We start from the raw sequence: 23,079 nt of genomic DNA on the forward strand, positions 1-23,079 counted from the left end.
ACTCATATGCTCATCTATGGGTGACACATTTGGAAAACTGAAAGGAAGTTACTACTCAGACAAAGGAATCTTATCTGCAAAAAAACCCCCATCTCTACCAATCCCTTCTTGTTGAGGGTACTGCTGAGGAAGTCTTAGCAAATTTATTGGCATAAAGATTTAAGAGTCTTTAATATATTTTATCAGAACAAATTAATACCAAAGAGAATATTCACACCCCAGTGGATCAAACTATGAATAAGAAACTCAAAAGCATTCACATGGGACACAAACCTGCTCAGAATAATATTTATTTGCTCCTTGTACAGCTTATGGTTTTATATTTATATTATTACACAAAGTGCAAGCATGATGTAAAATTTAAAAAGAGAAAAGAGCCAGGTTTGGTACCACTTGATGGTTACATGTATAATTCTTGGACTACCATCAAAGAGTTGGTTAAAATTACTTGAAACCACTCTCAGACACTTCACTGGCAAGCAGAGGCTGCTGCAGTGTGAGATATGATCGCCAACTACCATCAGAATGAAAGATTTTAAGGATTTTGAAAGAAGCAAGTGTTGATTTTGTAGCTGCATCAGGACAGCATGTTTTTTGTGTCAACAAATCTGTGCTGGATATGAACAATAATAAGAAACCCATTGAGATCTGCATCGAGAGCTGCTTTTTGCTGATGTGCCATGCTCAGGTCACATGATGGTCAGGGCTGGAAAAGCAGCAGGGGCCTGGCCAGGCTCGCTCCCAGATTTCTTTACAGTCCCACAAGAGGTTTCCTTACCTACTTGGAGGTAACATTTAAACCGCATTATACCTCCTGCACCAGAGAAGAATGACCACTGCTAAGTACCCTGAGCCTTTGTAAACTTTGGCAGATATGATGGGGAAAAAAACTAATAAAGTCAAGGAACTCTCCTCGAGAATAGTGGAAAAGAACCTAGATCACTTGAAACCACGCTGTGGCCTTCATTTGTGTGCAGGAGTGTTCCGAGCATCATTTACAATATATGCAGCGCTGTTTGCACACACAATTCTGACCCCTTCAAAGGTGAGAATCCTCTGGCCTAGTTGTGGGACCTCTTTGGCCACGCAAAAGGATGCTCCTGCAGGGACTTCTACACCCACCCCGACGACCACTCAGCAAATACCAAAAAAGAAAAAGAACTTGGAACTTTTTCCTAGATTTCATTTAATGTTTGTTTATGTCCCTTTAAATCCAGATCTCAAAATGCCATGGTAGGTGTCTTTTATTTTGAAAGCTATGTCTTTTTAATAGGACTTCAATTTTGGACAGGTGTTGGAACATCAGGAACATTCTCTGGTACCTCCAGGTAGTCATATAGCACACCTGCAAGAATCTAGTTTCTAGGGAAATCTATGCTTATAAAATATCCCCTTACAATTATTCAATTGTCTACAGTTTACAAAACACTTCCAAATACTTCATTTCATTTGATCCTTACATCAACCCTACGAGGCTGTTAAACCCTATGGGTTTATTTTTATGACTATTATGAACATTTCCATTTTACAGGTGTAAACTGAGGGAACTGCTCCAAGATCACCAGAGCCAAAACTAAACCGAGGCACCAAATTCCAAATTTCCACTGACCACTTTAAAATATAATCAAACTGAGTTTACTACAAGTCTGAAAACAAAACACATAAAGACAGGCAATTATGATAAAGCTAACTTTGTTCAGAAAGGAGCTGTATTATCCCTATCTACCAATGGTGAACTTGCTCGTGCTTTTTCTAAACATGACCATCCATGAGATATAATTCTCATAATGTAAAGCACATGGTTTGATTTGACTCTACTATTTCACATTTGGCAGAAAATAGAGCTTTAGCCTGTAGTACCAGATGTAAAACAATACACAAACTACCATACTCTAAAATATCTTGCTCATAAAGTTCTTATGGGAAAGGATAAAACCTAAGCTTAGAAACATCTTCACTTAAGTATTAAAGCAAATCACTTAAACATACATATATATCCCCATCTATGATGTGGCTAATGTGGTTAAATTAAGCTTGTTTTTTTAGTCCTACTCAACTGAAAAATGTCACACAAGAGTGTAAAGTAATCAAACTAAATCCTCTGGAAGGAGGTAAACCGTATGGTATTTGCCGATTCAGCTACTAGGTGTAACTAAAGTGGCCCTGTAGCAACAATTGCACTGAGACAAAAGCATGCCGACTTACTTAAGCTTGAAAAAAATTAGGTTTGTTGAGGAATTTGATAGCTCCTTCTATTTATAACTGAATTTCTATTTTCATTAACAGAAATTTTTTATAATAGCCACTTAAAGTAGGTCAGTGTTGAAATTTTCCTTTTTCCTCCATGAGAATTAAAAATATCTTAGGGAGTGGGTGTAGTTCAGTGGTTGAGTGCCTGACTCTTATGTACAGGTCCCAGGTTCAATCCCCAGTATAGATACATATATTCCACAGCACTCAATAAAGTTCTGACTCCCAGGTCCTACCTAGCAAACTTTCTATCCTTTCCAACCTGTTGGTCAGTGAGATGACTTTATGCTTTATAATCCATGAAGGGAAATCGGCTGCTGAGTTATGTTGTGAGGAACGGAAAGAAAATTGTTTTGTCTGTGGATCAGGACACCGCCCCTGTGCATTCTCCATGGGACCTGGGCCAGCTCTGCTCCTCAGAATGCACCCAGTACCCACCAGGGAACCCAGGGAATCTCAGGGGAGCTGGAGTTGGGGACCTGTAGGCTGCTCAACTAGGCAAACACAGAAGGGCAGTTTCAACCCCCTCTTAACCTGTAGCCGCTGCCACAGGCAGGAGGGGCAAGGCTTCCAAACAGCCTTGTGGCAAAGAATTAAGGAATCTACAGGAAAAAGAGCATGAGGATCAAGGCCAGGAGAGTAAAACCAGGAAAATCTCATTAGCATTTTTAGCAGACACTAAAAAATAAAGACAGCACCCTATAGAGAAAATGCTCATGGCATTTTACACGTCTTAAGTTAGCACTGACAGGAGCTAAACTTTTAACTTCCATATTATCATCCCTTACTAGACAGAAACCTTGCAGGTCTTCCACTCCAGCGGTTCTCATAAATGGTTATGAATTCACTGTGCTTGGTTGGAGATTTTATGTTTAATAAGAGGCTTTTCCCTGTGCCTGGTTCTCTATCCACACGTACAACTGACCCAGAGGTTCCCTTCGGGTTCCCAAGTGGAGCCAGGCATGTAAAGTAACTTGGTTCCTTGAGGTGGAAATCATGGAGATAACCTAAGCTGTACTGAGTTGGTGTTTCCCAGGGTCCACTCCCCGGATGCCCCGAGTTATACAGCCTTCTGCTAACAACTTTCTTCTCGGTCAAAATCCCTGCTGACAGTCACAGAAGGCAATTCTAGGGACTTTTTTTTTTTTTTGGAGGTACTGGGGATTGAACCCAAGACCTCGTACATGGGAAGCAAGTACTCAATCACTGAGCTACATCCGCTCCCCCTAAGAACTTTGGGTTCTCTTCTTGCAGGGTTGTTTTTATTCATTTCTTTTTCTCTCTCTTTCCTATACCCAAATTCCAGTTTCCACCCCCACCCACTCCCCCCCCCCCCGCAAAATATCTCAACTGGAGAAAGTTACAATTTGAATATGTGGCAAGCAAAGTAAGTATACATGTAACAGAATTCAGTGTAAATGGAACTTACAGTTAAGTGGGAATAAATCTATTTGTATTTGTAAAGCCTCTTTCTTCAAAAGGGAAAGAGAGGTTTTTTTTTAACAACTTTATTTCAAATTCACAAAAATGAAAGAACAGAAAAAGACAGCTTAACAAGTTATAGAAACATTACTCCTAAAAATTCTTTTTCAGACATTTTTATCTCATCTAATTCCAACTGCTAACTCAATTTTTCCTCTAGTGTTCAGAATTCACAGATGAACAGATTAATTAACTGACATAGTCAAAGTCTTCCTATTAATGAAGAGGGAAAAATGAGTAATCATATTAATATCTCACAAAACCAAATTCCACATTCTTTCCCCTTCCCCCTTCCCCTCCCCCTCCTCTTCCCCCTCCCCTTCCCCTTCCCCCTCCCCTTCCCCCCCTCCCTGCTGTTTTTGCTGTCTATGTCTATTTGCTGTGTGATCTTTCGTATCTATTTCTCTTTTTGTCTTCTCTTTGCATCTTTCTCCTCTAGGAGTCACCAGGATTCAATCCTGGGGACCTCTGATGTGGAAAGAGGTTCCCTGTCAATTGCACCACCTGAGTTCCTGGTCTCTGTTGTGCTTCACCTTGACTCTCCCCTTGTCTCTCTTTTGTTGCATCATCATCTTGCTGCATGACTCACTTGCACAGGCCCTGTCTCACTGTGCGGGCACTTGGCTCCCTGCACGGGCACTAGCTCACCACACAGGCACTCACGTGGGCCCTCGGCTCACCGCACAGGCACTTGGCTTGCCACACAGCACTCGGCTCACCACATAGGCACTGGCTCACCATGCAGGCACACTTTCTCTTCTTCTTTTTCACCAGGACGACCCAGGGATCGAACCTGGGTCCTCCCATATGGTAGATGGAGGCCTTATCACTTGAGCCACATCCACTTCCCCACATTCTTTTTTTTTAACCTTTAGAGTTAATGTAGCACCAACTTTGCTTTTGCTACAAAAACATTACAATGTTGTTCTTAACTATAGTCTATAATTACATTATTTATATTTTTCCCATGTATCACCACATTCTTAACACCCTGTAGTAAAAGAACATTCCTATATTTATATTATTAACCACAATCCTCACCTACTTCCAAAATCATTGTTACTCATTCCCAATATTATCCTCCAGTTGTCCTCCAACTAAGATAAATCTTCCTAGACTACTTATTTCAGTCACAATCATATTCATAAATCAACAGTGCTTGCTACATCCATTATAATGTGTTACCATCAAGTCCAACCATTACCACATATTTATATTTGATCAAGGAGGTTTTATTCTTCAGCATGAATGGGGCTCCAAGCTCAGCACCAAGGATATTCAGATATGCGTGCAAGAGCCAGAATGTGACACGAAGAAACAAGGGGGAGATGGACCATGTCAAATCTAAAGGCTGAAAAAGGAGGTGGGATGGTTCTCTGCCTTCATATTTCACTCCTTTTTTTTTTTTTTTTTTGAGGTACCGGGGGAAGGAGATTGAACCTGGGACCTCGTATGTGTGAAGGCAGTGCTCAACCATTGAGCCACATCTGCTCCCATATTTAACTCATTGAAGGGTTTCTCTACTAAGAATTTTTTTTTATTCCAGCCTAACATTTGAAGTAAGGAAAGGAAAGCTTTAACATAAAATTTTGTGATCAGTGAGGTTCAATTTTCATGAAATGCTCCATTATGTTTTCTCCAGCCTCATTTCCATGAGATATTGGAGAGAGGAGGAAGGTAGTCAACGCAGGAAAAAGTAAGATTTGGGCTAGTCCTACGAGCTCATTCACTGTCCTTCTACCTAGTGTGCCATCAAATGGCAGGCTGGCTCATATTTACAATCGGTTTTGCAAGTAATTGCCTCTTCTGAGGTTCTTCCCCACTTTTACTATTTTTTCCTCTGAATGTTTGGACATTCTAAGTTAAGATTATAGCTAACTTCTTAATGTTTTATTTTTATTTTGGAATAAAATCAGAAAGGAGGCATTTAAGAAGAGTCTTAAAAGAACATAATATTCTGATTCAATAAATTTGAGCAGCCATAAAGAGCAGCCAGTTAATAGGCAACAAAGATCAAATGCAGGGAAGCGGACTTGGCCCAGTGGTTAGGGCGTCCATCTACCATATGGGAGTTCCGCGGTTCAAGCCCCGGGCCTCCTTGACCTGTGTGGAGCTGGCCCATGCACAGTGCTGATGCGCGCAAGGAGTGCCCTGCCACACAGGGGTGTCCTGCGCGTAGGGGGGCCCCACATGCAAGCAGCACGCCCTGTAAGGAGAGCCGCCCAGCGGGAAAGAAAGTGCAGCCTGCCCAGGAATGGTGCCGCCTACACGGAGAGCTGACACAGCAATAACAAACAAGAAACACAGATTCCCGTGCCGCTGACAACAGAAGCGGACAAAAAGAAAACACGCAGCCAATGGACACAGAGAACAGACAACTGGGGTGGGGGGAGAAAGGGAGAGAAATAAAAATAAAATAAATCTTTAAAAAAAAAAAAAGTGCAGCCTACCACACACACGGAAAGGTGACGCAGCAAGATGACGCAACAAAAAGAAACACAGATTCCTGTGCCCCTGACAACAACAGAAGCGGACAAAAACAAGAACACACAGCAAATGGACACAGAGAACAGACAACTGGGGGAAGGGGGAAGGGGAGAGAAATAAATAAAATAAATCTTTAAAAAAAAAAGATCAAATGGGTACTAAAGGACAAATAATTCACCCTAGGGTTTCATTTTTTCTTCTTTTAATTTACTCATCTGCTTTCATAGTGAAAGGATATAACCACAGCTTATACAATAATTTTAAGTATTTTATTTGGGGGAAATTTTCTAAAATGCCTAACTTTCTATGAAGAAGGAAAAAAAAAACATAAGGAAAAAAGAGGCTTGATGGATCAGGTAGGCTTTGGAGCCTTCTCCCTAAATAGAGGAGATTTCATAAACCACCGTGTACTACCCATGTATAGCTCTTGGGAAACTCTTTCTCTGAAGCAATCAGGGAGAGGTCCATGGATAGGCTGAATGATCACAAAGGCAGCTTAAGTATTTAAATTTGAAAACAAAACAAAACAAAAACAAAAAACTAAGCAAGTGCAGAACACTGCAAAAGAGAAGTAGCATAAAAAAGCAAAGATACAGACCTAGACTTGACTCTCAGCACACACTGGTTATTTAGCCGCTCTACACCTCAGCTTGCTCCTTTGTAAAATGGAGATAGTGAAATTTCCTTCAGTGGGTAAATGTGAGACTGTGGGAAAGAGTGCACACAGAGCACACGGCAGACACGGGTACTCACCTTTACCCGGTAAGTTCCCTCCCCTTCCTGGGAGGCGCACTGCTTTGACTTACAGAGCCATGAAACAGCCTTCCCTAAACATGGACTCAGTAAACTTAACTTGATAGCTATACTAACCTGTGTGACCTTGGAAATGCACTCTGTTTTCTCACCCTAAAAATGGCAGGATTAGTCTGGAAGTCTCTAAAAACCATTCTACCTCAAAAATTCCAAAACTTGATGGCATTTATGTTAATGAGTAAAACTAGTCTCTAGTTTTCTTTTCTAGTATCCTCCTTGTCCAACATTTTAACCTCACAGAAAAAAAAAATCAGAATCTTTTTCTCTGGTCTGGAATATTTATTAGAACTCTTGGTCTCTTAAGGATGCTGTAGAACTTACCAGTAAAACCACCTAAGTTCACTTTTCTTTTCCTTTATTTTTTATTTTTTTGTTTTTTTAAATTTTTAATTTATTTTTGTTTTGTTTTGTTTTTAAGTTCACTTTTGAACACAGAATCAAAAATCTTAAATAAAATACTAGTTTCAGGAATTCCAAGTCAGTTCTATATTAGGAAGTCTCTAATTGTTATTTTTTCCTCCCTTTAACTCCTCCTAGACCTAACAAATGAGTCCTCTGTTTCATGGAGAGTTTTGGTTTTTTTAAATAGATATATTCTATTTTCTAACCATTTTCTAATCTGTTCTTTAAGCAGAAAATCAACATTCAAAAAAATGGACACCTCATTTCATGACAGCAAAGTATAATGTGAAAATATGATAGCAAATATAATAATTTCTTGGTTAAATAAATGATTACTTCCTTGTACATAAAACTCTTGTTTCACTAGCTTGATTGAAACCAACTGGTTAAACATTCACTTTTAGCATTGGCTTTTATACTGCTGTCAGAAAACAGGATTGCCTAACTACTTTTGAATTTCCTGTATTACAAGACAGTGGAGGAAAGAAAAGAGATGTCAAGAGCAGAGCCGGGGATGGAACATTGTTACTTTCTCCTAGCTTACACCTGGAGAATGAGAGGTAGTTAGCTGGTGGATGCTGACAGTAGGAAGCCACATTCTCAATTTACAAAAATCCCCAAGCCTTTTGCCTGTTATTCATAGTTTGTACAAGTTTCTGTGTTTAAAAGCGTTATCTCACAGTTTCCCCTGCGTTAACATTAAGCCACGACAAGCATCCTGGGGTAAATGAACCAGATTTTATGCAAACAATGGTATTTCTATTTTCTGGAAGTCCTTCAAATGCATCTTAAACTCATGGAGTTTTTGGTTTGTTCTGATACATTTGAACAGCACTTTTATGTAATTAACTCTTGAAATTATTTGACTCCCAGAGTCATTCTTTTTTCCAGCTGAGATTATAAACGGCAGCTTGGCTCCCACTTCTTATCTCATTCTAGCCATCACAGAGCAAGAAATCTCAAAAATCCTAGTTAAAACATCTCTCTCTCCCTTCTACTTTAACTGGGTACGGTGCTTTTCTTTCTTTTAGGAAGAGGAGGTGCCTCACTAAACAACTGGCCCACTTGCAGCAGGGATTCATTCGGAAGCATGAACTACAGGATATGTCCTGCCACCAAACACGTTCAGCCCAGTTTCTGCTCCTTCTGTTGCCATGAGTCTCAAAGGAGTATTTAGAAGAGGTCACTGCCACTTCATATCCACAAGCACGGCTACTGTGGAAAAAATGGAAAATAAGTGCTGGTAAGGATGCGGAGAAATAGGAACCCTTATATATTGTTGGTGGGAATGTAAAGTGATGTAGCCACTATGGAAAACAGTTTGGCAGTTCCTCCTAGCAATGCCACTTCTAGGATTATACTCCCCAAAATTGAAAACAGGCATTCAAACAGGTATTTGTTCTCCAATGTTCATAGCAGCATTATTCACAAGAGCCAAAAGGTTGAAGTAACCCAAATGTCCATCAACAGGTTAATGGATAAGGAAAATGTGGTATATACATACAATGGAATACTATTCAGCTGTAAAAAAGGAATGGAGTTCTTATACATGCTACAACATGGATGAACCTTGAAGACATTATGTTGAAATAAGCCAGACACAAAAGGACAGATATTGTATGATTCTGTTTATATGAAATACCTAGAATAAGAAAATGTATAGTCAGAAAGTAGATTACAGATTACCAGGGGCTGGGAGTAGGGGAGAATGGGGAGTTATTGCATAAAGGGTACAGAGTTTCTGTGTGGGGAGATGAAAATGTTTGATAATGGATGATGGTGATGAGAGCAATATTGTGAATTAATATCACTTAATTATATACATGAAAGTAAAAATAGTTAAAATAGGAAACTGTGCTGCATATATGTTACTACAATAAAAACTTTAAAAAGAAAAAGTGTGAGCTAAGATATTTGAGGGAAAACTATTTCAGATTTTTTCAATCAAGAAACAATACTGGGGAAGCAGATGTGGCTCAAACATTTGAGCTACCTACCAAATGGGTGGTCCCGGGTTCAGTTCCAAGTGCCTCCTAAAGAAGACGAGCAAGACAGCAAGCTGACATGACGGGCTGACGCAGCAAGCTGACGCAACAAGCTGACATAACAAGAGACACAAGGAAGAAAACATAACGAAAGCTCAACAAAGCAGGGTGCAGAGGTGGCTCCAGCGATTAGGCACCTCCCTCCCACATGGGAGGCCCGTGTTCAGTTCCTGGTGCCTCCTAAAAGGAAGACGAACAGACAGCGAGCACAAACAGCAAGGCGGGGGGGAGAATTTTTTTAAAGTCATAAAAATGCGCACCTTTCCAAACTCTTCTATAGATTCCACATAACTTCAACCAACGTTCTAAAGAGTTTTATTTTGAAACTAAAATTGAAAATTTTTAAATTCCTAAATTTTATCGGAAGACTAAATGAACATGCATTACCAAGAACTCATTTGAAAAGGATTCTAGAGAGGTCTTGCCCAAACAAATATAAAAAATATACTGTAAAATTAGGTAATCAAAACAGGGTTGAACTGGTAAATTGTTCAGGAAAAGAAAAAAGCATCAGTAGAACAGAAGAGGCCAGAAACAAATTATAGCTGTGACTTTAATATATGGTAAAGGTGACATTTCAGAACAGAGGACAAAGAATGGATTATTTAATAAATTATTTTTAGGGCCATTAACTATCCATTTAGAAAAAGATATAGCCCTACCTTACACCAAAAGTAAATTGCAGGGAAAGGGATGTGGCTCAACAAATTGGGCTCCCATCTACCATATAGGAGGTCCAGGGTTTGATGCACAGGGCCTCCTGGTGAGGGCAAGCTGGCCCACATGGAGTGCCGGCCCACACTGGAATGTCGCCCTACACAGGAGTGCCAGCTGACACTGAGCTGGCACAGCAAGATGATACAAGAGACACAGGAGAGAAACTAAAAAGACATAGCAGAACAGGGAGCTGAGGTGGCGTAAGGGAGTAATCACCTCTCTCCCACTCCAGAAAGTTAATACAAGCAGGCACAGAAGAACACACAGCAAATGGACACAGAGCGCAGACAATAGGGGGACCCAGGGTAGAGGAAGAAATAAATAAAATAAATCTTTAAAAAAAAATTGCAGATAATATAAGGAACTAAATTCTTAAAAATACATAAAAGTTCTAGGGAAAAAATAAGGGAAATATGTATATAATTATATAATTTGGAGATAAGGAAGGCCATTCTTCTGATATAAGATCCACATGATTTTTAATGAACCTGAGGTTCAGAGGTTCTCAGCTATTAGTTTTTCCATCAGAATGACCTGGAATCCTCGTGACAAATAGATTCCTGAGCCTCACCCCAAACCTACAGAGTCACCTCCCCATGTAGTTCTGACACTCTGCCATGCTTTGGGGCCTCTGGACTTGGGTACAGCACCAAAGTGGGTAATGGGCAGGAGGATTCTAGACGCAAGGCAGCAGCCAGGCTGCCACAGTCATGCCGGCACTGAAGGATCCCAGGTGCTTTTTACACATAGGTTCCCCTTTTTAAAAAAAGTCCTCTGGGAACCAGACTCCGTTTTACAGGAATCAGCTGTATTAAATAAATACCCTCCTTGACCCACAAAAAATCAAATCAAATAAAACAAAAAATAAAAATAATAACCTTATGTTACATAAAGTAAGGTGATTTACAGCATGATTTTAAAAACCTCGTGATCAGGGTGCTAACTGGATCAATACTTCTTGCATATCTACTAATACCAGCTCTCAATCCTGACTGCATTTAGAAATCACCCAGGAAGATTGAAAATAATATAAAGAGTGGGTGTAGCTCAGTGGTTGAGTGCCTACTTTGAAAGTGTGAGGTCCCCAGGTTTAATCCCCAGTATCACCAAGAAAAAAAAAGAAGTAATATAAGGATCTGGGTCCCAGCTCCAAGGACTCTTGATTTCAAATGGTCCAGGAAGGAATCCAGGGACTGGCATTTTTTTAAAGTTCCCCAGGTGACTAAATTGGATTGAGACTACTGGCTTTGTGCCCAGAATGGACCCCTGCTGTCTAGGAGGTCAACATCTTGCAGGTTTAACATGAGGTAGACCACCATGATGCAGGCATATTTGAAACTACTGCTGTGGGTGTTTGGATGAGAGAAGTGTCTGGAAAGGCTTGTTAAGAGGGGAGAAGCCCAGATCTATTGAAACTCACCTAAGACTTGGAAGGGCACCCAGGCAGAGGGAAAAACAAGGTTCATTTGAAACCTTATTTTGGTTTGTAATTAACTATTATTTAATTAATTCATCCCCCCCGTACTTCTCATATGACCATCTAAGTATACATAAGTTTGTCTCTCATAATTTCTACTTGTAATTATAATTTTCTAACTACCAGAATATTTTGTCATACTACTTATGAAATGAATATAAACATGTACTCAGCTCGTACCTAGAAACAAGGCCGTGCTCCCTCTAGCCAGGGTTATGGCAGAAAACAGTGTCTTCCCCCATTCCAAATAATGCACTGCGAACACTTCACTGTATGCAAGACGGTGAACCCAACTCACACTACTCGGAAAATTCAGAAGCAGTAAATCTTTGAATTACCTAGCCAATTAAGGAGGGGGATGAGAATTTTTGCAAAGAATTTTTCAAATAGGCAAACTACTCTGCCCAAAATCAACGAATACATCATTATTCATTCATTGCATTCCGTGATTTCTATCTCTGTGATGGGGAATATAACTGCCTGCAAAACAAAATCTGAAGCTCTCTCCACCTGCCATTCGTACCTCCCCAAACTAGTGGATATGAAAGCTGGGCAGGTCAAGCAGAGATGCATCTGTTTCCTTGAAATGTTTTTAACTTTATCTAATTGATTCCATTTGAAGTATTTCCCTTAATAGGCAACATACAACTCTTTCAGATACAATCTATTAGAAGATTGGAGACAAATGCTATGGTTTGCCTGAAGTTTAATGAGCCAGGACTTGAACAAGTTTTGTGAGAGTTTATAGTAATTTATGTAGTCTCAATGATTGGATTCAAAGCATTTTATAATTTTCTTATTAATTATTCAGTGTATCACCACTAGAAAGGTAAATATGTTACTAGAAAAGTGAATGAGCTATTCTGGCTTCCTTTCCCTTTTTTTTAAAAAATAATGAAATTGAAGTACACAGAGTTAAATCATTTATTCTACTGCTTCCAGGAAACAGTGGGGGAGGAAAAAAAAAACCTTTCCTGATCTATCAAGCAGGCTCCTGCCCCACCTTGCCAGCCTAGCTGGAGCTGAGTCAGTGTCATCAACTTTTTTTTCCACTATGATCATGCTTACACTTGTCAAAGTCAAGAAAAGGAAGTTCCAAAAACTGAGCAGGAGAAGAAAAAGAACGTAGATAAAATCCAGTTGGACCAGTTTATAGCATCCATTATTCAACCATGGAAGACACAAAGAGGAAGCAGATGCTTTAGCAACTGCCCTCAGGGATCACATGAATTCTGGGGGAAAGAGGAGAGGGAGGAGAGCAGAAGGGGAAGCCTAAACACCCAACCCAAATTCTGTAAGACAGCTGCATAGAGGAAGTGAGAAGGCCAAAGGGAGGGAGTACTTTGTACTCCTCAGGAGGACAAAGAAATGTAAGTCATTTGTGTCCTCAAGGGGCTTACATTCTGTCTGGCAGCAAGACTTGTACACAAACAGCAATGAGAGATTATATATGACTAAGTAGCTAATATATGACTCCATGACAATAGGGGCTACAATTCAGGAGAAAGCAATGAGCTCTGTGAGTTAAAGCAAAGGTTCCCAGAAAATGAACCTTTATTAAATTGGGCCTCAAAGGATTTGGGTAAATGGCAAGTAAGGGAAGGAAAGCTCAATCATAGAAAATGGCACGAACAAGAAGTGTATTAGGGGAAGCAGACTTGGCCCAATGGATAGGGCGTCCGCCTACCACATGGGAGGTCCGTGGTTCAAACCCTAGGCCTCAGCAAGTGGACTTGGCCCAGTGGTTAGGGCGTCCGTCTACCACATGAGAGGCCCAAGGTTCAAACCCCAGGCCTCCTTGACCCATGTGGAGCTGGCCCGTGCGCAGTGCTGATGCGCGCAAAGAGTGCCCTGCCACGCAGGGGTGTCCCCCGTGTAGGGGAGCCCTACGCGCAAGGAGTGCTCTCATAAGGAGAGCCGCCCAGTGTGAAAGAAAGTGCAGCCTGCCCGAGAAAGGCACAGCACACGCGGAGAGCTGACACACAAGATGATGCAACAAAAAGAAACACAGATTCTAGGTGCCACTGATAAGAACAGAAGTGGTCACAGAAGAACACAAAGCAAATGGACAGAGAGCAGACAACTGTGGGGAGGAAGGGGAGAGATATTAAAAAAAAAAAAAAGTGTATTAGCACCAAAGACTGGACTCGCCAAGAGACTCAATCAGCTCATTCATTCATTTGATCAACATTTCATGGGAACCTGCCGTGCGCAGGCAGTACCCCAGGAGCTAACGGCAGTGAGCAAGGGCCTCGGTCTGCCCTCACAGAGCTTCCTAACTCAGAAGGACTATGGGAAATAGAATTGGATGGAGGCACCCTGTGGATTTAATTTCAGCAGGAACTAAAGATTTTTGAGTGAGTGTGACATGTGCAAATAATTCTAGGCATGTTTTGTTTTGTTTTGTTTCAGGGGCAGAGAGTGAAACTGGGAGACCATTTCATAAACTCTTGAGATGATCCCAGTTTATGACAACGCAGATTGGAAGTCGGGCAACAGCTGTGAAAAGGGAGAGGATTGTGAAGACAGACACAGTGCTTGGGAAGAAAAAGGAGTCTGGCAGGAAGGAGACGAGGATGCCTGGGGGAAGGGTGGGGCCAGTGACGTAACTAGGGTATTCTAAAAGGAAGGCCAGCGAGGAGGAAAAAGTGAAGAGCACTCTCTCCAGTACCAGGACAGAGTGTTCTGGGAGCTAAGAGGTTGTGTCTGTTCAGTGCCCTTCTCTACTGCTATGGTACCAACGCTCTACAGTCTGGATCTCGTTCTTCCCTCTCTAGCCTGACAAACCTGCTCTCAGCCTTCTGAGGACAGGATTTAATAGATAAGCTCACAATGAGGTGATATTATCTGTCAAACACCCAGTGCTGTACCAAGAACAACCCCATAGCTCGAGGGATCCGTCATGGAAGCAAGTTTGCCACCAGAGCAGCCATGGCGAAGACATTCTGGGTGGACATCGCCTATCCGTGCACCCACGTCAACACAGCGTGGCTCCAGAGTTGCCTAAGGGAAAATTTCCCCTCAATCTCACTCCTAACCATTGCCCTATAATTTTTGCTTGAGCAGGATAATTAGGGATGATTGGTTGGTTGTATCCCTGTCCTTGGAAGATGATCTTGAAGGGCAACCTCCAAGCTTCCTCTTAGAGCCACTGCTTGAATCACAGTGTGCACTGGAACTTTCCAGTCATCAGGATCGTGCTCAAAGGCAGATTCTGAACTTGGGAAGAAGTTCTGCATTTCTAACAACATCCCAGGTGATGCCTGTGCCGCTGGTCAAAGAACCCACAACTTGAAAATGTATGTGTTAAGGAACAGGCAGCTCCTCTCCAAAGCAGACCTGAATTCAGGTGTCCCGGAATTTAAATGCCTCCTCTGCCACTTCTCAGGTGGGTGACCTTGACCAGCGCACATAACTCACTTGTTGTTTCCTTCTCTGTAATCTAGGGAAAATAATAATACGTCCTTCAAAGGAGGTACAAATGCTAGACAACACAGTCAGAGTGGATCCTCAGAAATTGTTAGTTCCAACAGCAGATTCTCTTCTCTTCAATGGCCCGGGAAATGGTTAAAATCATGGGAGCACCGCTCTCCTCGCCCCAGAAAAGTTCTAAGTCCTCAAGAGGGAATGACTGAGAACGCAAAGCACAGAACACCCTCAGGTACTGGAGAGGAAACTGTCAACTATTTATCATCATGTGAACACTTCCAGAAATGGCATTATCCTGTCCTCGTCTGAGTGATTTACTACAAAAAGATCTATTCCACGATTTCCCACCTCTGAAATTCCCAAAAGCCAGTTTGCAGGAGAAAAGAAGCGTTTCTTTTCGAAGAAAGTCCCTACAGGCACACCTAGGTTTGGCTGAAGTCAATGTATTAAGAGTCTTCAACCTTCACATTTTCCTCCCCCAAAGTCAGATTCCGCACTGCGTTGAGAACCCCTGTCCCAGTGCATGTTCATGTTATTTGATCTAAAAACGTCCTGGTTAAGGCAACCTTAGCGGTGGAGAGTTCAATGGCAAATTTCGAAGATGCCGCCCTAAAGGAAAAAGCGGTTCTGGAAAAGGAGAGGAAGGGGGAGCAGCCTCGGGGAGTGACAGTGCTGATAGAAGGCTCGGGGCCCTCAAGGTGACGGCAATGCAGCCAAGGTCAGACACGTTCTATGCAGAAAACAGAGCAGAATCATGGAAGCCACGGAAAAGCTTAAGTCTGGAACGAGAGCCAATGAAGTGGCCACACAAGACAGTGAAGATAAAGCTGGGCAAGGGGGTGGCTTGGGCTGGATGGCCAGAGGCCTGTGGCAGGACCATTTCAAGAAGCAGCGTTTGCCTTGCCTGTACGTGAACTAGATAAGCCTGTTTACTGACCCTCCAGTTAAGACAAACTTTGGATATCATATTATTATGGTTGAAGGGAGAAAATAAAATCATGTAAAAGACTGAAAAAAATAATTTTTAAAAAGTCTCATTTACACTGAACGTATAGAAATGCATTTACTACACGAAACAGAACAGTCTTTTACTGGCATTCTCTATGATAGGTGAACAAATCTCTACATTTTCTACATTTTAAATAGCAAACCATAACTTTGTAAAATGCACCGTCTTTAGCCAGCTAAATAGCAACATCTCCCCGTGTAAACATTAATCATTTAACCCCAAAAACTAAAGTATGCAAGCCAAGTGAACATAAATGTCATCATAAATATCATGTTTCAAAATACGCAGGGAAAAAAACCAAAACAAAACAACTTTTAAATTTAGATAGAGTACATGTAATTTTAATACAAATTCTCTCCCTTTCTCCATTCCCTCCCCCAGAATAACCAACCACTATTTCGAGATAACCACACCTATCACTAAGGCCAACCAATCTTTAAAAAGAAAAAATTAAGAGCCAACGTTAAGAGCCAAGACACTTGGTAAAAAGTTCCACTCGCAATGCAAATGAAACTACTGGAATTTGTGTGAAGAGCAGAACAAACAAAACAATTAAGCCATTAGCATGTCTCCTTTGAGACAATCTGGCCTTTGGAGGCCAGCAAAACCAGATTCCACTTGGGCAGGTGGGTGGTTAGTCTGCTTAAGGAAAAACAAGTGTTCCCCTTGAAACTGGAGCAGATACCGACTTTGTCAGGAAATCATACCATTCTGAAGGTCCACCTACCTGTACAAGGAAAATCTCCTTATGCGATTTGTCAAATCTGGTAGTGATCTTTTACATCAGCCACAGCAGCCCAACCACTCCTTCCCAAAAGCAAGGAAAAGCCCCAAAGCGGAATCAGAGTCACAGAGTGGCCTGGGCTGGCAGCACGAGCTAGGACAGGCAGCTGACTCCTGAACACTTGGTTTGGAATGGCTCCATTTGGAGTTGGGAACTTTTGAGAGAAAGGGGCCCTGGTGAATTTTGTTTCTATTTTGCCTGAAAGGGCAGCACCACCCCTTGGGGCAGGACAAGAAGGGACTGACTGTGTGACCTCCGACAATTACTTAACCTCAGAAGAAGAGGGATTAGAATCAAAGGAGTGAGAAAGTCAGCGCAGGTGCCATCCCAGCCCACCTGGCTTCCCTCTGCCGTCACTGCCTTCAGCGGGAGCTGACCCAAACTTGCCAATACCCTGTTCTATTAAAAGAAAACCCAAAAGCGAGCCCTGGTGGTTTCATCTGAGGGGGCTATTTTTATCTTTAAAAAACAAATAAAACACTCCCAGCTTATTAAGTGCCTACTTTAAATCCACCAGCTCTCGTCAATCATGCATTCACTGGAGGCTGTGCTGCCCCAGGTGAGTTTGGATGGTCTTTGGCCCTCCAGGCACTTAGGTGTCTAAGTGGCTGATTTGTTCCTGCTGAGGACTGGAAATACAAAGCATGACAGTGTTCCCTTAAGGTGTTTCCACCCTGTAGGACAGAACAATAAACAAACATTTAATGAATTAATATCTCTCAAAAACCTCCCAAGGCTTTATCTGCTTCAACTCTTTCATTGTATCTTGCCACAAGCCACTCAAAATCCCTCACTCAAAATGTTCTAACTGGTGGGCATTACACAAACCCTTCCAGACCTCCCGGGTCTCCCCTGCCTCCCTTCCGCCCTACCCCTCCTCACTCTTGAGGCCATTTCCTCTGCACTCTGGGGAGCTTAGGACATCTCACCCTGTCCACCTGGACCTAGGTATGGAAAACACATTCCAAAAAACCCGAAAAGGTTCAAATCCACCCATTTTGTTACTTGGTGAGTTTAGTACAAAGATTCCATGAGGACAGTTTGAAATTAATAGTATTTGGATTACCGATGAATTTCAAACATCTGGATTCAACCTGTCCTCCAAAACCACATGCAGTAAAAGACACATTGTTAACTACTGCAAGATCCCACTTCAATTCTTTCTGTTCCATCCACCATCTTACCCTATTTTGTCAACATCCACCCTTGTTGAAATCCTTGGCAATATATTTAACAGATTCAGTTTTCTGGGAGAACTACCTTTCTTCAGATTCCCAAACAGCTGGGAGAGGGGCAGTGTCCTGATTTCCACATTATACCTGCTTGATGAGTGACAGAAAGGCGTGGCAATGGGCAGGCCACATTCTGCTGCCTCCCAGGGGTCAGTGTTTTGGCTTTCAGGTGCCCTTTTAAATATCTTTATCCCTCCTCGCCTCCCTGTCCTCACCGTCCCATCTCCCCAAAGGGCAAGTCAAATGAAGTGAGGAGTGACACCTCCAGATAACTCCACTATTCCCCACCAAAGTCCAAGGCGCTGGTGACCTTTGAATCAAAGGCTGCTTTGACGGATTCCCTCCTCCCTGTTTAATTCCATTAGCTGGGTAACTAAGAGCAGTTGACTGGAGCGGATTTTAAGAGTGCTTCACTATGTCAGTCCTTCTGCACTCACTTTAGTCCCAATGTAACAACCTAGGGGATGGTTGTAAAGCACGATACTCACAGGCAGCAGAAGGAAATGCAAGCATTTTCCCCATTGAGTCTTAAAAGAGATTTATATAACACACACACACACACACACACACACACACACAGTAAGAGTGGTGGGGGTTAGGAGTGTGATACCAAAAACAAGAAAAGACTCTACTCAGAAAGGATTTGATGAGAAGGAAAGAAAAGGTAAAATGTGCATAAGCAATCAGAAGACCTTTGCAGATGAAGTGCCACGGGTTTTGGTTTTTGGTTTTTTAGGTACCAGGGAATGAGCCCAGGACCTAACTCCTCTCGGCCTTAGAAGGTCATTTGGGGATGCCGGGGACCTCCCAGGGGGGGAATTGTGCCTATGGACATAGACACAAACTTCACATTCGATCTCAGATATCCTGGAGGACAAAGCTCTCCATCCTGACATTCTGTGTGTAAAAAAATCTGATAATTGAAAGAAACAAGTATTATTTTACAGCTATCACCATAAGACTGGAATATATGAGAAGGAGTAAAGAGGCGGCTAACCACAAACGCACCCCACCAATCACACCTGACAGTGATGCCTGAGAAGACACAGAGTCCGGTCAGGTGGAGGAGCCTCCTCTCCTCCCACCCCCACACCAAGACCAAGGATGCCAAGCTTTAGAAGCCCCCTCCATGACTGGAGACGGCCACATAATTCTGTAAAACAAAAGCCCGAACTGTTCAAAGGGAAGCTACTAGCTTTGGTTCTCTGAGACACATCTTCCAGCTCAAAAAGGAGTTAGTGCAGGAGAGCTGAGTTTTGTTTTATTAAAAAGCCAGTGTAGACAACACCTGCCGCCGCCACCATGTCGTGGCTTGTATTTCTAAAACGGTGTCACTAGACTTGGACAAGTAAGTGGAGATAGAGCAGCTATGCCTGTACTTGCCAGAGAATGACCTAAGGCAGTTAGGTGACTATGTTTGTGACCTCTTGGAAGAATCAGATGTTCAGCAAGTATCAATTCCAGGGTGTGGAGACATACTTGGACAGTATTATGATGCTTGTGAACTATTCTGTGTTACTGGAAGTCAGGCTCCTGACACAAACTACATATTTTGGGGTGACTTTATAGTCAGAAGTTACTATAGTTTGGAGATTTTCACTTACCTTCTTAGAGAACAAACTGATTTTCTTTTTTTTTTTAGGATATACCAGGGATTGAACCTGGGGCCTCTTATATGGGAAGCAGGAGCTCAACCACTGAACTACACCAGCTCCCCCTCATTTACCTTCTTGCTAAATGAGGGAAGTGGATGTAGCTTATAGCTCAAGCTGTTGGGCACCTGCCTACCACACTGGAGGTCCCAGGTTCAGTTCCCGGTGCCTCCTAAAGAAGACAAGCAAGCCAGCAAAATGACACAACAAGGAGACACAACAAGGAAAGACAAGGAGAAACACAACAAACAGGGAGCAGATGTGGCTCAAGTGATTGGGTGCCTCCCTCCCACATGGGGTGGTCCCAGGTTCAGTTCCTGGCGCCGCCTGCAAAGAAGACGAGCAGACACAGAGAGTACGCAATGAACAGAGAGCACAACAATGGGGGGCAGGGGGTGGTATGAAATAAATAAAATAAATCTTAAAAAAATTAAATAAACCAGGGGCAGGTGAGAACAGAGAAAACAAGACTGACACGAGTTGCCAATTGTTGAAGTTGGGTGATAGGTTTTCTCTCTGCTGTGTGGTTTAAAATTTTTATTACGAAAAAAAACAAAAGCAAGAGAAAGAGAAAAAGTTGAATTGAAAAATCCATAGGTTGAGGGATTTTTGGGATCCCTGGACAAAGCTTAGTCATTCCTACTCAAGTCACATTTTGTTGCGGTGCATACATATATCAGAATATGGAACTGACACAGAGTTCTTTTGGGAACCATTTTACAGTCCAAAAAGCATATGACTTTCATCCAAGGAAAAAATGGATTTTGTGTGTTTGAGGAATATCTCTCGCTACGTGGACAACTCAGTACTGGCTGAAAAGACCGATGCAGACAGCAGTATCACCCACTTTGGAAGGCGTGAGCTCCACCCTTGTGTTCCTACGAGCCACCCAGTCCTGCCTGCTTTGGTATGATTCCCTGCTCTGTAAGTTTAGACTTACGTAAATGTTTGTTATTTTTACAAAGCTTCCTTTAACAGAAAATGATTTTTCTTCTTGTTAGGTTCTGCTTTTACTTTTTCTTCATCAAAATGGCAATTTTAGAATCATATTGGGTCTCCAACAATGCAAAAGAATGGCAACTCCAATTCCTCATGCCTTAGGGAAGCAAGAACGCGTGTGTCAGAAGCGAGGCTGGCTTCTCTCTCACACATGGAGTTCCAAGGATAAGCCAGGAAAAGCTGGAGCTACCACTGAATGCACTCCTGCCCCAATTTATTCACCAAATAAAGGAAAGCTGAAAGAGAAGAGGGCAAGGCTGGGGAACAATAACCACACCTCTCCCACACCAATGCTAGGTTTGGTCACATGACTTGCTTTAGCGAATGGGACAAAAGCAAGCATGATGCAACTAGAGGCCTAAAAAATGCTTCTGTCCTGGGGCTTGCTGTTCTTGGTTGTTCTCTTCATGTCGTCAGAAACCTGTGACTACTTGTAAGTAACCAAGCCAGAACTAGACGCTGTGACAAGAAACGCATACCGAGTCATCTCCATTGCCCCAGCTGAAATGGAACTGGGTGCCAAACACGTGTCTGAGGCCATCCTGGCTTATCCTTTCCCAGTCAAGCCACCAGCTGACAAAAGCGAGCAGATGAGCAAGCCCTGACCAGAATCGCCCAGCTGGGCCACCGAATCATAAGAAATAATAAATGTTTACTGTTTAAGACACCGAGTTTGGGGATAATTTGTTCCACTGGAAGCAAACACAAGAGAGCAAGAAAGATGACTTAGATGTCAATCCCAGATGGCACTTAGAGGACACTCAATGGGATTTGGCACTGATTTGACTGAAGGTCAACTGTCATTAAAATAAACTGACATAGATCCAAAATTGACTATACTCCCTAATATTCATCCCAAGACAAATGTGTGTTACAACTCTTGGAATTATAATGTATGGGTGTCTGGGTTTTGTGAACCTCCTAAAGTTATATAAAGAATTACGTGTGTTCATATTTTTTTCTTCTTAATTACAAAAAGATGTTAACACTACAGAGAATAACATAAGAAATATCCATGCAGCACCACCTAGAATTAATGATACTATTTTATCACGTTTGCTTTAGATCTCCTTTTATTTATAAAGCAAATAAAAAACATTACCAATAGAGTTGAAGTTAATTTACTGACCCCAGTCCTTTCTCCTCCTTCCTTTCCTCTTCGGAAGCCTGAATTTGGTGTATATCTAAGCGTTTATATTTTAAACACAAATATACATATATGTGTACAAATATAAAAGTACATAACTCAAAACAGCAGTCCTGTATTATGTTTTTAAAATGTTTCTTAAATGGTTTCATATTATATGACTCTTTCTACAACTTGCTTCTTTGCCAAACACTATCTCTACGAGATCTATCCATTTTGACACGGTATTATCAATAAGCCACAATGTATTCCTGCATTTCCCTAGGAATGGACATTTGGGTTGCTCCTGTTTTTGCTATTGCAAACACTGTGGGGGAACAGATCAATAGCTTCCAATGCGTTCTCAGAGGGCCTCAGGACACACCCCCAATATTAGGAATCACTGTTCTGCAATGCAGTGGGGTAAAGGGTGTAAGGAGAGAATGCAGACACATTTCTGCATCAGAGCATTCCCAAGCCTTGGAGGAAGCTGTCTGTATTTAACCTCTTAACATAGCTTAATAGATACTTCTACACTTGAATGCAAAATGTCTCACAACAAGGTCTGCCTCTACCTGGGAGAGTAAAAACAACTCTATTTATTTTCCTTGAAAATTCCTTAGACTCACACAGTGATATTGTCTAAAACATTCTGTTACCAAATTCTGTTACCTAAATTTCTGTCAAACATCAAATGCTGGTCAAGCCTATGAAATTACTAAGAGAGTTATGATATGATATCTTAATTTTTTTGCTTGTTTTCTGTCATGTATATAAGGATAAAGAGCTAACTCTCCTGTGGTTATTTATTTTGGTTTTTCTAAATTATTACTTTTTATTGTTTTAACCTAATTGAGATCAAAGCATAACTTTCATCTACTTTATACTTGCTCCCAGAGTGACATCATCTAGCCCCTAGGCAAAGTTCCAAAACAAGGAAGTTAAAATCCAAACCCTTACTATTCATAATAGACAATGCTCTTACGTCTAAGTTATCCTGGCCTTGTATTATTGAGTGCAATTGTCAAAACAGATGATTATTTTCATCCGTCTTGGCTTCCCAGAGGTGTGTGAAATGATAAAATGTTATACAGATACTTAGATCCAGAGTTTTCAAATTTAGACTTTTTTTTTTCCTAGTTGCTTTTAAAAGAGCATGGGGTTGGCAGACCTGG

The 23,079-nt window shown here is 41.7% G+C and overlaps 1 protein-coding gene across 3 annotated transcripts in view; it reads right to left on the minus strand.

Annotated features, from left to right (window-relative positions):
• MYO1E (myosin IE) overlaps positions 1-23,079 on the minus strand; it is a 220,819-nt gene that overhangs the window by 189,982 nt on the left and 7,758 nt on the right. Inside the window, exon 1 of one of the 3 annotated variants that reach the window (XM_004452868.5) lies at positions 6,818-6,834. The exons of the other annotated variants lie outside the window; for them this stretch is intronic. The gene's annotated coding sequence lies outside the window, so the exon portion shown is untranslated. Of the gene's footprint in view, positions 1-6,817; positions 6,835-23,079 lie in introns of those variants that run through there. 3 annotated transcript variants of the gene reach the window in all.

The sequence above is a fragment of the Dasypus novemcinctus genome, chromosome 3 (genome assembly GCF_030445035.2).
Source record: "Dasypus novemcinctus isolate mDasNov1 chromosome 3, mDasNov1.1.hap2, whole genome shotgun sequence".
Lineage (NCBI taxonomy): Eukaryota > Metazoa > Chordata > Mammalia > Cingulata > Dasypodidae > Dasypus > Dasypus novemcinctus.